Here is a 14,961-nt window from a genome sequence, read left to right as displayed (position 1 = left end):
ATTCTATGGCTGCAGATGCAGGGAACCGCTGCTCTCACCTCATCTTTACATGGCTTACTCTTGGACTAGCACTATTATGAACACTGGATCTACCAAGCTGATGCGTACATGGACCCTTTCATTTGAGTCGTAGGTAAGATTCGGCTCAATGCTCAGCAGGCATCTTAAAGTCCACGTGACACGAAGTTTCTGCTGACCTTATTTCAGAGTAGCGACATATCTCCAGTTTAAAACGGATATTAATTAGCTGGCATGGTTTGTTTGCGCTCCTGGTCTCCGTCTCACTCATAGCAAACTAACGACTGGAGGGGTGTGTTAAGTAGGTTCTGCTCATGCTGTCAAACTGACGTCATCAGAAAAATTATGCATTACAGAGTGGAAATGTTCAGATTTCGATAAAGATTACGAAGACAAACAATGTTTAATTGTTTACATCAAGATTAGCAATGTGTGCTAGTAAGCTTAAGTCAATTCGATTTATGCGGACTTTAAACTTCTATAACTTTTGATACTTCAACTTTGTGAAAAAAAAATAAAATAAAAATCAACTTTTGCCAACATCTGCTAATTTTCTTCGTTAAAAGAGACCAACCTTTGTTTATATTGCAAGTGTTCATAAATTACAGCAATTTAGTTCGGATAGTGCACTTTAATGCCTTAATTAAAAAAATTAAAAAAAATGGGGGGTGACAGTTAAGGGGTTAAGCTACAATCAAGGCTTGTTTATTTCGCGCATCTATTGGTGTTGGTTCATTCTGTCTCTTAATCGGCTGTTGCGGCTTTCACTTTACATTTTAGACTTCCAGACAGCTGTGCCCCTCAGCCAACCTGGATTCTTCAATCTGCCCTCCGTTAGCAGACATAATACTAAACTAAACGACCTGCTTACGTCAACTAGAAATAACATTTCTAAGGCGTTGCTCCCTCTACAATCAAGCCTACACGTCTGCATGGTCCGCTTTCTAATGTTTTCCTTCCAGATTTCTGTGTTTCCTATTCTAATTTTGACTGTTTGCTCCTTTCTCGTCTTTAATAAAAAAAAAAAAAAAAAAAAAAAAAATCGCAATCTTAAAATGTCTCTATTCGCAGACTCCTTGCCAGCATCTAATTCTATGCTAAAATTTATAATCCTAATTTTCAAAGCCTTTTCTGAATATTTAGTTCTATTACTACTTAAGGGGTTAGCTAAATCTTCCAACAAAATTAAAGACAAACGTCTGCCTATTACCCTGCCCATATTGCAAAAATTTATTACTTCCATCGGCTATGGCCTTCTTTCTAAGTACCTCAATATTCTTCTCGAGGCAGTGTTTTATCTGGCTTCTACGGGTTTATGCGTCCAGGGGAATTCACTTCAAAACTAATCAATTTGATCCTGCTCGCGGCATTTCCTTTCAGATCCATGATTCGGACCTAAATTCTTCACACTCTTCCTCAAGCAATCAAAAACCGATGTGCAAGGTTCTGGTGTCACCTTAACAAATTCTAAAATCAATAAATGGTAAATGGTAAATGGACTGCATTTATATAGCGCTTTCAACAGACCACATGGCCATCCAAAGCGCTTTACAATTTTGCCTCACATTCACCCATCCACTCACTCATTCACACACCGACAGCGGTGTCTGCCATACAAGGCGCCATCCAGCTCGTCGGGAGCAGCTGGGGTTAGGTGTCTTGCTCAAGGACACCTCGACACTTGGTCAGGTGGAGCCGGGGATCGAACCACCAACCTTCCGGTTTGTAGACAACCTACATGAACCACTGAGCCACTGCCGCCCCAGTATATTAATAATAATAAATTCTGTACCTTCTCTGCATGGTGAAATTTCTTAAAATCCGACCTAGAACTTCTAAAAACGCACCACTCTCTATTTTACCTAACGGAGCACCCCTTTCCAAGGCCTGTTTTAGAACTCACTTAACCACTGTTCTCAAAAGCTGCAGTCTATCCCCCTCTCTCTATACTGGCCATTCATTCAGAATTGGGGCAGCTACTTCATCAGCTGAACGAGGGATCTCTACATCAGCTATTAAGATCATGGGCAGATGGTCTTCCTCAGCATTTAAATCATACATCAGACCTGATTCAAAAACCATTCTCGAAGCTCAGCAAGCTCTCCTGTAACTAATCAGGTAAATTCATGCAATTACTGGTGGTGGTGTTACTATATCTGTATGGTCTATCAAGGCCTGTATATGTCTGGCCTTTTGTGGCTATTTCTGTACGGTCTTTCGAGGCCTGTCTGTGTCTGCCTATCGTGGCTGTCTGTGTCTGGCCTATCCTAGCTATTTCTGTACGGTCTATTGAGGCCTATCTGTGTCTGGCTATCATGGCTATTTCTGTACGGTCTATTGAGGCCTGTCCGTGTCTGCTTATCGTGGCTGTCTGTGTCTGGCCTATTGTGGCTATTACTGTTGGTCTTTCGAGGCCTGTCCGTGTCTGGCTATCATGGCTATTTTTCTGTACGGTCTATTGAGGCCTGTCCGTGTCTGCTTATCGTGGCTGTCTGTGTCTGGCCTATTGTGGCTATTACTGTTGGTCTTTCGAGGCCTGTCCGTGTCTGGCTATCATGGCTATTTATGTATGGTCTATCAAGGCCTGTCTGCGTCTGGCCTATCGTGGCTATTTTTCTGTACGGTCTATCCAGGCTGTCTGTGTCTGCCTATCATGGCTATTTTTCTGTACGGTCTATCGTGGCTGTCTGTGTCTGCCTATCATGGTTATTTCTTAGGGCTGTGAATCTGTCACGGAAAAGAAGACTGGATGCAAATGCAAGTTAATATCTCTTTAATGAGAGCTTTCCACAGATGGAGTCAGATGTTCAGGAATTGACAAGACAAACAAGCAGCAGGAGAGATGGCAACACAGGGACCTTGATGGGCGCTGGTGTTCGTGGTGAGTGGAGTCCGTGAAGTGACCGTGGCTGAAGTGATGAACGAGGTAATCCAGAACGAATCTCCACAGGAACTAACAGGCAACAGGAAACAGCGACGAGAAATCCAGAACAGGAACACTACATGAGGGACACAACAACACCAGGACTCCAAACAACAATCTGACAAACATGAGACGAAAGACAAGGCGTTAATATAGGCAAGATGTAATAAGCCGCAGCTGCCGCTGATCAGTAATCAGCGGCGACGCCCACACAGAACAATCAGGTGATACACCCCGCAACCTACACACAGACAACAACATGACACCATGTATCTATGAACCGTGACAGTACCCCTCCTCCTAGGAACGCCTCTCGGTGTTCCCACCACCCCTTACCTGTCGATTGTAATCATCGATAAGGGAGTGATCCAGAATGTCCCGGGCAGGTACCCAACTGCTCTCCTCCGGACCGTAACCTTCCCAGTCCACAAAGTACTGGAATCCACGTCCCCTCCACCTCGAGTCCAGAATACGGTTAACCGAATAGGTTGGTTCCCCGTCTACGAGTTGCGGCGGTGGAGGAACCGGGACAAGCGGATTAAGCGGAGAGTGAAAAACTGGTTTAATTTTGGAAACATGAAAGGCGGGATGAATCCTCCTGTACGCTGGACTAATGATTTTAGTGAAAGTAAACGGGCCAATGAACTTGGGAGCAAGTTTATTAGCAACGGAGTGGAGCGGAATATTCTTAGTAGAAAGCCACACTTTTTGACCAACGACGTATACGGGTGGCTTTGACCGGTGGCGATCGGTCTTAGCCTTGGTGTGCGCCCTCACCTGCAAGAGAGTCTCACAGGCTCTGATCCAGGTGTGGCGGCACCCTTTGGACAAAGGCGTGGGCAGAGGGGACCGCAACTTCGGATTCCAGACTGGGAAAAACAGGTGGCTGGTAACCTAAGCTAGATTCAAACGGGGAGAGGCCCGTAGAAGACACTGGTAACGAGTTATGTGCGTACTCAATCATAGAGAGTTGTTGGCTCCAGGATGAAGGATTCTTGGACGCCAAACGTCGCAACATACGTTCTAAATCCTGGTTGGCTCTCTCGGTCTGACTATTGGTCTGGGGATGGAACCCAGAGGAAAGACTAACCGTTGCCCCCAGCAACTTACAAAACTCCTGCCAGAATTTGGACACAAACTGGGGCCCCCTGTCAGAAACCACATCCACCGGGAGGCCATGTATCCGGAAGATGTGGTCAATGACAGCGACTGCTGTCTCCTTGTCAGAGGGTAATTTGGCCAAGGGTATGAAATGGGTTGCCTTCGAGAACCGGTCCACAACGGTCAAAACAACCGTATACCCTTGGGAGGGTGGGAGGGCGGTGACAAAATCTAGCGCGATGTGGGACCAGGGTCTCGAAGGGACAGACAGCGGTTGGAGTAACCCATCTGGAGGACGGTTGGAAGTCTTACCAGTGGCGCAAACCGAGCAAGCCAAAACAAAATCGCGGATGTCGCGAGCCATACCTGGCCACCAGAACCATTGCTTGACCAAACATCTGGTTCGATTAACCCCTGGATGGCAAGTTATGTTAGAGCAATGACCCCACTTAATGACGCAGGACTTTAACTCATCCGGCACAAATAAACGGTTCGGTGGGCATGCGGGCAGAGGCGTTACCCCTTCTAAGGCCGCTAGGACCTTCGACTCGACCTCCCATGTCAGAGTGGAGACCACTAATGTCCCAGGAAAAATACACTCGGGAGTGGACGGGCGTTCAGACGGACCAAAAATACGAGAAAGGGCATCGGGCTTGATGTTCTTGGAGCCCGGGTGCGGTACGATAGAGTAAAATCAAAACAACCGAAAAAAAGTGCCCACCGAGCCTTCCTGGAATTGAGCCTTTTAGCTGATCGTATATACTCTAAGTTCTTGTGATCAATCCAAACGATAAAGGGCACCCCCGAACCCTCGAACCAGTGACGCCACTCCTCTAACGCTAATTTGACCGCCAACAACTCTGTTACCAATATCATAATTACTTTCCACGGGAGATAAACGGTGAGAGTAAAACGTGCAAGGGTGCATCTTGTTATCGGAGGTAGTCCGCTGGGAAGGAATTGCTCCTACCCCCACCTCTGACGCATCGACCTCCACCACGAACTGACGTGAGGAATCAGGGGCAATCAGAATGAGCCGAAACGAAGTGACCCTTCAGTTTAGCAAATGCAGCTTCGGCTGCATCTGACCACCTGAAGGCCATTCTGGGGGAGGTCAAGGCAGTCAGAGGTGCGGCTAGTTGGCTGAAGTTGCGAATAAAACGGCGGTAGAAATTGGCGAACCCCAGAAACTGCTGTAGGGCCTTACGGGAATCTGGACTTGGCCAATCCACCACAGCCTTAACCTTGTCAGGATCCATGCGAATTCCCTCAGACAAGACGATGTACCCTAGGAAGGAAACAGATTGTGCATGAAATTCACATTTCTCCGCCTTGAAAAAAAGACCATTCTCTAACAGCCGCTTGGCTGCCAGAGAATCAGAAATGTATTTCTCCATGGCCTCCCTCTCGGGAACAGACAGAGTATAATCTGCCCTTAGGCACTAGGTCTATAGCACAATCGTAGGGACGATGTGAAGGGAGAGAAGCAGCCCGGGGCTTACTGAACACCTCCTTCAGGTTGAGATACTCCATGGGCACGTTAGAGAGATCCACAGTCTCATCCTGCAAAACAGAAAAAGACACCGTGGGACAAGCAGACAAAAGACAAGACTTATGACAACTGGTGCTCCACTCAGTGACAGTACCCAGAATCCAGTTAATGCGGGGATTGTGCTTCCTGAGCCAGGGATGGCCCAGGATGATGGGAGCGTGAGGTGAGTCCGAGGGAGTGTCAGACACATTAAACAAGTTAACGTCTTAATTCATCTGTGGATCTGTTGTTGACGGCTGTACTACGTTTGAGCTCCGTCACTATATTCTTTTCATTTACTATTTTTAACTTAAAAATCAATTTTATACATCATTGTTTCCGTTTATATAACGCGTGAATATATCCTCTATTGTATTCTACAACAAAAACAATCAGAGCGCCTCGCTATCACTAGTTTTATCTTGATCTCCCGGGTCCGCTATTAGCTTTTAGCCAGTTAGCATCAGCAAGCGTGGTTGCTGCTAACTGCGCTTACATTGCTAATACTCTATTCTCACACATTACCACTGCTGTACTCACTGTTGCTTGCTTTAATGGCGGATGAATGTCTCCACTCTGTGCAGCTCGAGCTCGAGGCCGTGGGGAAGCAGATTCGCGACCTGGAACAGAAGCAGGCCCAGCTGAGAGAGCGGAGAGCCGCGCTGGAATCATCCCGGGCTGACGCTCACAAGTCCGGGGTAAGTATACAGCGTACTGTTAACAGTCCCACCACGTCTACTCCGTGTGTTTCTCTGCGCAGGCCCGGTGCACCCAGGACGCGATCTTCCCAGATGTCCTTCACTGCGACGCCGGGACACCACGGACCCTGGGTGCATCCACAGCGGAGGACGCGAGCTGGGTCCCGGGCGACTACTTCTCCCCCTCCTGCCTTCGAGATCTCCATCCAGAACCGCTTCGCTCCCCTCCGCGAGACAGGACGCGACGCTGTGATCATCGGAGACTCCATCGTCCGACACGTAAGTGCTACGTTAGCCGAAGGTAAAGTGCACACTCATTGTTTGCCTGGTGCTCGTGTTCTCGATGTTTCTGCGCAGATACCCGCGATCCTGAAGGACGGCGAGAGCCCCAGAGCGGTCGTGCTTCACGCCGGAGTTAACGACACCACGCTGCGGCAGACGGAGACGCTGAAGAGGGACTTCAGGAGCCTGATTGAGACGGTTCGCAGCACGACGCCCGCGGCGACGATCGTCGTGTCAGGACCACTGCCCACGTATCGACGAGGACACGAAAGGTTCAGTAGACTTTTTGCTTTAAATGAATGGTTGTTGTCATGGTGTAAAGAACAGAAACTGCTATTTGTTAATAACTGGAATCTTTTCTGGGAGCGTCCTAGACTGTTTCGCGCTGATGGATTACACCCCAGCAGAATTGGACCGGAGCTTCTCTCTGACAGCATCTCCAGGACACTTCGCTCCATGTGACTAGTAAGACAATTCTCATAAGCATTATGATGAGTTTTGCTCCAACCGCTTAAATGCTAAAAGTACTTGCGCTGTAAAACCTATTAAGACTGTGTCTGTTCCCCGAATAGTGAGGTCAAAATATAAATATAATGTAGGATCTAAAAAAAATCTTATCGTTATTAAACCAGAAATATGTAAAGTAAATGAACAAAAACAATTTTTAAAGTTTGGGCTCATAAATATTAGATCACTCGCACCAAAAGCAGTTATTGTAAATGAAATGATCACCGATAATAGTTTTGATTTACTCTGCTTGACTGAAACCTGGCTAAAACCAAATGATTATTTTGGTCTAAATGAGTCTACTCCACCAAACTACTGTTATAAGCATGAGCCCCGTCAGACTGGTCGTGGCGGGGGTGTTGCAACAATATATAGTGATATTCTCAATGTTACCCAGAAAACAGGATACAGGTTTAACTCTTTTGAAATACTTCTGCTAAATGTTACTCTGTCAGACATGCAAAAGAAATCTAATGTATCTCTTGCTCTGGCTACTGTGTATAGACCACCAGGGCCGTATACAGAATTCCTAAAAGAATTTGCAGATTTCCTCTCAGACCTTCTAGTTACAGTTGATAAGGCGCTAATCATGGGAGATTTTAATATTCACGTTGATAATGCAAATGATACATTAGGACTTACGTTTACTGACCTAATAAACTCCTTTGGAGTCAAGCAAAATGTCACCGGGCCCACTCATCGTTTTAATCATACACTAGATTTAATTATATCGCATGGACTCGATCTTACTGCTATAGATATCGTACCTCAAAGTGATGATATTACAGACCATTTCCTTGTATCGTGCATGCTGCGTATAACTGATATTAACTATATGTCGCAGCGTTACCGTCTGGGCAGAACTATTGTTCCAGCCACCAAAGAAAGATTCGCAAATAACCTGCCTGATCTATCTCAACTGCTAATTATACCCAAAAATACACACGAATTAGACAAAATTATTGACAACATGGGCACTATTTTCTCTAATACATTAGAAGCTGTTGCCCCAATCAAATTGAAAAAAGTTAGAGAAAAACGTACTGTACCATGGTATAACAGTAATACTCACTCTCTCAAGAAATTAACTCGTAGTCTTGAACGCAAATGGAGAAAAACTAACTTAGAAGTTTTTAGAATTGCATGGAAAAACAGTATGTCCAGCTATAGACAGGCTCTAAAAACTGCTAGGGCAGAGCATATACACAAACTCATTGAAAATAACCAAAACAATCCAAGGTTTTTATTTAGCACAGTGGCTAAGTTAACAAATTACCAGACGCCACCTGATTCAAATATTCCACCAACGTTAAATAGTAATGACTTTATGAATTTCTTCACTGATAAAATAGATAACATTAGAAATACAATAGCGAATGGAGATTCTACAGCGTCTAACACTTCAGTTTCATCCATCGCACCCAAAGATAAACTGCAGTGCTTTACAACCATAGGACAGGAAGAGCTAAATAAACTTATCACTGTATCTAAACCAACAACATGTTTATTAGATCCTGTACCCTCTAAATTACTGAAAGAGCTGTTACCTGTAGCCGAAGAACCGCTTCTCAATATCATAAACTCGTCGTTAACTTTAGGACACGTCCCAAAACCATTCAAGCTGGCGGTTATCAAGCCTCTTATTAAGAAACCAAAACTAGATCCTAGTGTACTGGCAAATTATAGGCCTATTTCAAATCTTCCATTTATGTCTAAAATTTTAGAGAAAGTTGTGTCTGCTCAATTGAGCACCTTCCTGCATAAAAATGATCTGTATGAAGAATTTCAGTCAGGTTTCAGGCCCCACCATAGCACAGAAACTGCACTTGTTAAAATTACAAATGACCTGCTCCTTGCGTCAGACCAAGGCTGCATCTCATTTCTAGTCTTACTTGATCTTAGTGCTGCGTTCGACACCATAGATCATGACATACTCATAGATCGATTACAAAACTATACAGGTATTCAAGGGCAGGCTCTAAGATGGTTTAGATCCTACCTGTCCGATCGCTACCATTTTGTTTACTTAAATGGGGAGTCATCTCATTTATCATCAGTAAAATATGGAGTGCCACAAGGATCCGTCCTAGGTCCCCTTCTATTTTCAATATATATGTTGCCCCTTGGTAATATTATTAGAAAATACGGAATTAGCTTCCACTGTTATGCTGATGATACTCAGCTATATATCTCAACGAGACCAGATGAAACTTCCCAATTATCTAAGCTAACAGAGTGTGTTAAAAATGTAAAAGATTGGATGACACACAATTTTCTCCAATTAAATTCGGATAAGACAGAGATACTAATTATTGGACCAAAAAACACTACACAGAATCTTGTAGATTACAATCTGCAACTAGACGGATGTACTGTTACTTCCTCTACAGTCAGAAATCTGGGTGTTATATTAGACAGCAATTTGTCTTTTGAAAATCATATTTCCAATGTTACAAAAACTGCATTCTTCCATCTTAGAAACATTGCCAAGCTACGAAACATGTTATCTGTTTCTGATGCAGAAAAGCTAGTTCATGCATTCATGACCTCTAGACTGGACTATTGTAATGCACTTCTAGGTGGTTGTCCTGCTTCGTCATTAAACAAGCTACAGGTCGTCCAAAATGCAGCAGCTAGAGTCCTTACCAGGTCAAGAAAATATGATCATATTACCCCAATTTTACAGTCTCTGCACTGGCTACCTATTAAGTTCCGTATCAGTTACAAATTATCATTACTTACCTATAAGGCCCTAAATGGTTTAGCTCCAGCGTACCTAACTAGCCTTCTACCACGTTACAACCCATCACGCACCCTAAGGTCACAAAACGCTGGACTTTTGGTCGTTCCTAGGATAGCAAAATCCACTAAAGGAGGTAGAGCTTTCTCACATTTGGCTCCCAAACTCTGGAATAGCCTTCCTGATAATGTTCGGGGTTCAGACACACTCTCTCTGTTTAAATCTAGATTAAAAACACATCTCTTTCGCCAAGCATTCGAATAATGTATCTTTTTAATTGTGAGTGTAGTTGCATCTGTTCAAAGGTGCTTTTTTATTCATTAACTTGGGTTAAACTAATTTTACTTTGTTGGATCAGCAGCTATGCTAATGATGTCTGTATTTTGTTTCTATGTTTCGCCACGGGATTTACATCCCGTGGTAACTAGGATTTAAACAAGCTCCAGTCTGGATCCAGAACACCTGAGAAGAGATTATGCTGACCCTCAGAGGACCCCAGATGATGCTACCTTGAATCAACAAACAGAACTAACAATTTTTGCTAAATGTGTCACTGAATCATATAATAACATTGATAGTTCATCGTCTAGCTGACTACGTCTTATATTATTATTATTATTTTTATCTAAAATCCTGTCAAATGTGCACAAACTACTAGCTACTACTAAATATTGTAGAAACATAATTTTCTGTAAAGTTGCTTTGTAACGATTTATTTTGTAAAAAGCGCTATACAAATAAACTTGAATTGAATTGAATTGAAAAAAGTCCATGAGAAGGAACTGAGTCTCTTTGGAGTGGTTACCAGAGGTGATGAGTGTGATGGAATCCGTGATGTGTGAGAGAGCAGGTAGTAACTGTCCATTGAGTGTGCTGACGGAGATGGGGTGCTCGAGGGAGGAAGTGGAGATGCCATGATGCTGAGCGAAGTTATAATCCATGAAATTGCCCTCGGCCTCGGAATCCAGAAGTGCACTGCAGGTGACGTCATTGGTGGCCCATCTCAGTCTTACCGGAAGGAGGGTAGATGATGAGGACTTCTCGGCAGAGATCCCGCCCGATAGTAGCCTCGAGTTTACTATCTGGCCTGGTCTTTTACCGGGCAGTTCTTAACGAGATGACCAGATGTTCCACAGTAGAGACAAAGGCCAATGGACATCCGCCGTTCCCTCTCCTCCCGGGAAAGCCATGCTCTCCCCACCTGCATGGGCTCAGGATCGGACGGTGGACTGACCGCATCCACCGGACTGGCTCGAAGACCGCTGCCTCGTTCTCCAGATTCCTCCATAGTCTCCACTCGTCGAAAGCGTGAATCGACACGTAATGCTAGCTCTACCAGGCCATTAAAAGTCTCAGGTAAGTCCAGGGTGTAGATCTCACGGTGGACGCGATCAGCCAGCCCATGCAGGAAAACGTCCTACTGCGCCTCCTCGTTCCACCGGCACTCCGCCGCGAGGGTGCGGAACTCAATGGCATATTCAGCGACCGTGCGGTTGCCTTGCTTGAGTGCGGTGAGTTTCCGGGCGGCCTCCATGCCTGCCACCGCACAGTCGAACACCCTCCTCATCTCGGCGGCGAGTGCCGTGAACGAGGAGCAGCAAGGATCATGGTTCTCCCAAACCGCCGTTCCCCACAGCGCCGCCTTCCCCGTGAGAAGCGTGAGTACGAATGCCACTTTGGACTCCTCCCTCTCGAACGTACGGGGCTGTAAAGTGAAGTGGAGAGAACACTTCTTGATGAATGCTCTACAAAAGTCAGGCTCACCGGAATAAGTCTGTGGCACGGGGAGGCGGGGCTCCGAGATGTCCTGTTGTTCTGAAGGCACTGAAGCCACTGAACTCGCTGAATCCATGATGACGGTCAGATCGTTCTGTCACGGAAAAGAAGACTGTATGCAAATGCAAGTTAATATCTCTTTAATGAGAGCTTTCCACAGATAGAGTCAGATGTTCAGGAATTGACAAGACATACAAGCAGCAGGAGAGATGGCAACACAGGGACCTTGATGAGCGCTGGTGTTCGTGGTGAGTGGAGTCCGTGAAGTGACCGTGGCTGAAGTGATGAACGAGGTAATCCAGAACGAATCTCCACAGGAACTAACAGGCAACAGGAAACAGCAACAAGAAATCCAGAACAGGAACACTACACGAGGGACACAACAACACCAGGACTCCAAACAACGATCTGACCAACATGAGACGAAAGACAAGGCGTTAATATAGGCAAGATGTAATAAGCCGCAGCTGCCGCTGATCAGTAATCAGCGGCGACGCCCACACAGAACAATCAGGTGATACACCCCGCAACCTACACACAGACAACAAGATGACACCATGTATCTATGAACCGTGACAGAATCTTTGGCAAGGCAGCGATTCGATTACGATTCATAGGTTTTCGATTCGATTCAAGAACGATTTTTGCAAATTTAGAACGATTCAATTCGATTCACAACTAAATTCGATTCGATTATAATGATTAGATTCTGCATTCTTTAAGTGCATTCAAAGGGGGCAAATTACAGTAGCATTTATGGTTAGAGAACCATAGGTTAGAAAAAAAAAAAACTTTTGTCCATTGTTAAATGCTAGTTTAATGATGTGACATGGCATACGTAAAAATGTATGAAAGCCAAGTTTTTAAAAAAGAGCTTAAAGAGTATTATGTATAAGCTAACATTTTGTCACACCAGGGGCGTAGCCATAATTTCAGAAGTGACAGAAATGTCAAATACAATCATTTTATGTATGTACCCTATATAACAATAATAATAATAATTATTATTATTATTATTATTTATTTATTATTTTTTTACAAGGAATTATCTTCTTTTTTAATTACTTTTAATTAGCTGTAATAAATCAAATACACTGCTGGACAATAATCAATCATTTGTAATCGATATTTTTTTCCTAATGGCAATTTTATGATTGTTTTATATACTACGCTACATTTAATTAGTAATTATTTAAATTTTCTGCACAGAATAAGATAGAAAATATACTTTATAGTTTCTGTACTGTAATAAATGTCAATTAGGTCCGTGTATCTTTTGGTCATTGGATTTTCCTTTCAGAAACGGATATCAAAAAACAAAAAACAAGTGGTTATTTGATTTTTGTTTTAAAATACAAAATTTAAAATGAAAATACAACGCTTTTCTCTTTTTCAGTGTCAAAAAGAGATGAGCGAAATTTTAAAAATGATTTGAATGTCAATTTCAATTTCGGAAATCAAAAAATAAAATTACTTTAAAACAGAAACCAAAAAAGTCCCGTTTGTTCATATTCCGAGACCGGATGTGGTTAGCACTCACGTGACAAGACCGCCACATTTGACAGAGTTGTTAAGCAATTAATTACGTGCTGTGACTGTCACTGATGTGCTAATTGAGCGTGATCATTGAGCAGACATGGAGCAATACGTTGTTTTTCGAAACAATAAAAGAGTCTCCTTAAGGGAAGAAGACATGACTGCAGAAAAAATAAGTCGCATTTTCCAGGTAAAAAGTGTTTTAAACTAACGTACTAACGTTCGCTGGCTAAACCCTAAAACTTCTCTTTTAACGCAAACATGGTGGTGTCTGATTTTAAGAAGTTAACCTTTCAGTAGTCCCTGGAAAATATTAGCACTAATTGAGAAAAGTTTGGAAATAAACACTAGCGGTTATTTGACTTGAATTGATTTCTTGACAGGTCTCAGCACATAGTCTATATGTGACTGACGACGCAAATGTGGCCATTTTTCCTGGAGCTTCTGGTTTTTTTAGTACATTGGACCTTACACCAAGAGCTCACTATGAGGTTCACGGTGAAGAGGAGGACGCCTCATCAGCTTCAAATGCCACAGCTCGTTTTTCATTCATGCGATCACCTGCAACTGCTACTAACGTTAATCCTAGTCCATCATCATCTGCTCAGCGGGCTGCCTCAGCCCCCCTTAGAGCCACTGCCTCTAAAACATTTCAAAGGTAACGTTAACTTCTAAAATGACTGTGATACGATTTATAAATTTCAGGGATGCAAACGGTCGTTGTGGAGAGCGCAGTGCATGTTTGCATAGCAACGACAGACGCCACGGGAAAGTCTTAAATATAATTAGATATAAATGAAAAACACCATCACATTTGATGATGATATCATCTCCAGTTGCCTCCTTTGTGGTTGTAGTGTAATAGTTAATACTACTTGTACTTTTCATTTATATTTTAACTTTGCCCCCTAACTTTCATAACCTCTGCCAAGAAAGTGGTGGGGGAGGTTATGTTTTTGCAGTGTCTGTCAGCAAGCTTATGCAAAATGTTATGAAAGTAATATGTACATGGAACTTTGTGTATTGTTTGATCCTGTTCCAAAGAAGAGATTGTTACATTCTCACACCAGTTAACCCAAAGGTGCTATAAAAGCAAACTGAGTGCATTTTATTGATATACGAAATCTATAAGACTATTAACATTAAATAGGATTCTGAATGCAGTGTGTGTCATAATGATTATTTTAATATGATGTTCTTCCAGATCGGTTTTTCTTGCTGAGGTGGTTGGTGGGAGGCTGAGTCCCAGCAGAATGGTGGTGGTCCGGTTTTTGGAATCTGAGGCTACCCTTCAGGGGATCACTGGTAAAGTTCAAGATGCTATTGGATGTCATGACCCAATGGTATTGACTGATGTGCAGGGGAATGCAATTTTGGAGTCAGAAGGCACAACTGGTGAGAAACATTAAAGGGTTAAATCACCCAAAAATGAAAATTATCTCAGTTATTACTCACCCACATGTTGATTTAACCCCATAAGACTTCCTCCTTTGTCCCATCATAATTTAAGATTACTTATAAGGTATGAATAGTCTACACGCAGGCTCACTATTGGTCTACACAGGTCATTTGAGTGGTGCGCGTGACGTTCAACCCAGAAGCTCTACGCACATAGACTAAAAATTGTCTAAGTAAAAACACCAGATAAACACACGACCAATGCTGAAGAGAATGAATGGTGGAGTAAAGTCATTATTTTGTTTATTTTTGCACACAAAAAGTATTCTCGTTGCTTGATAAACGTATGGTTGAGCCACTGGAGTCACTTTGGCTATTTTAACAATGTCTTAATACGTTTTCTGATCGAGCAAGTTTCGGCCATCTATTACACTACTGAGGAGTAATTTAG

The sequence above is a fragment of the Carassius gibelio genome, chromosome A25 (genome assembly GCF_023724105.1).
Source record: "Carassius gibelio isolate Cgi1373 ecotype wild population from Czech Republic chromosome A25, carGib1.2-hapl.c, whole genome shotgun sequence".
Classification (NCBI taxonomy): Eukaryota; Metazoa; Chordata; class Actinopteri; order Cypriniformes; family Cyprinidae; genus Carassius; species Carassius gibelio.
This window is presented reverse-complemented; position numbering follows the sequence as displayed.